This window comes from Octopus bimaculoides, chromosome 25, assembly GCF_001194135.2.
Source record: "Octopus bimaculoides isolate UCB-OBI-ISO-001 chromosome 25, ASM119413v2, whole genome shotgun sequence".
NCBI classification, from domain to species: Eukaryota; Metazoa; Mollusca; class Cephalopoda; order Octopoda; family Octopodidae; genus Octopus; species Octopus bimaculoides.
In genome coordinates this window covers 34396772-34397492 of record NC_069005.1, presented here as the reverse complement: position 1 = coordinate 34397492, position 721 = coordinate 34396772, and the positions used below count along the sequence as shown (strand labels likewise).

Sequence of the window (721 nt, the reverse complement as noted above, 5' to 3'; positions counted from 1 at the left end):
CTTCTTCTTCTTCTTCTTCTTCTTCTTCTTCTTCTTCTTCTTCTTCTTCTTCAAAAGTACAACGGACGTCATCTATATTCGCTGCCGGCATTATTAATGTTGTTGTTCTTTTGGCAGTCATCTGTTGTAGCTTCTCAAAGAAATCGCTATAATTAATTAGCGCTGGTCAGCATTACACCAATAGGAACTCGTTCTAACCACAAATATAATTATATCTCGTTTGTGGCCGGAAAATGTTCCTTTAAGTGGTGTTCCATTCTTCATTCCATTTTTCAATAGAATCATTTGTCGTTTACTATTTGGTGAAGATTCATAAAACTTGTATTAAAAAGGAAAATGAATAATAATAAATGAGTGGAAGATATTTCATAGCACGGCATGACAATATCATTGATATCATATGTTAATGTCAAAGTGAGCGGTGTCGGTTACATCTTGTTAGACATTTATCATAAAATATAACCAGCTACTTAACCGAATCAATGCTAAATAACGTCACACACGTATAAGCAGCCACACACACACACACACACACACACACACATACACACACACACACACACACACACTCACACACACACATACATATATACACATATATTCAAAAATACATAGCTGTCTGTATGTATATACACACGTGAAAATTTATGTAGTTTTCTCTATTTTCAGTCGTATGTCTACAACGTCCTGTCTCCATTTCCATCAATTTGTGGATGCATAT

The 721-nt window shown here is 34.8% G+C and overlaps 1 protein-coding gene across 1 annotated transcript in view; it reads left to right on the top strand.

Annotated features, from left to right (window-relative positions):
• LOC106869076 (serine-rich adhesin for platelets) overlaps window positions 1–721 on the top strand; it is a 223287-nt gene that overhangs the window by 158040 nt on the left and 64526 nt on the right. The gene's annotated exons all lie outside the window — the stretch shown is intronic.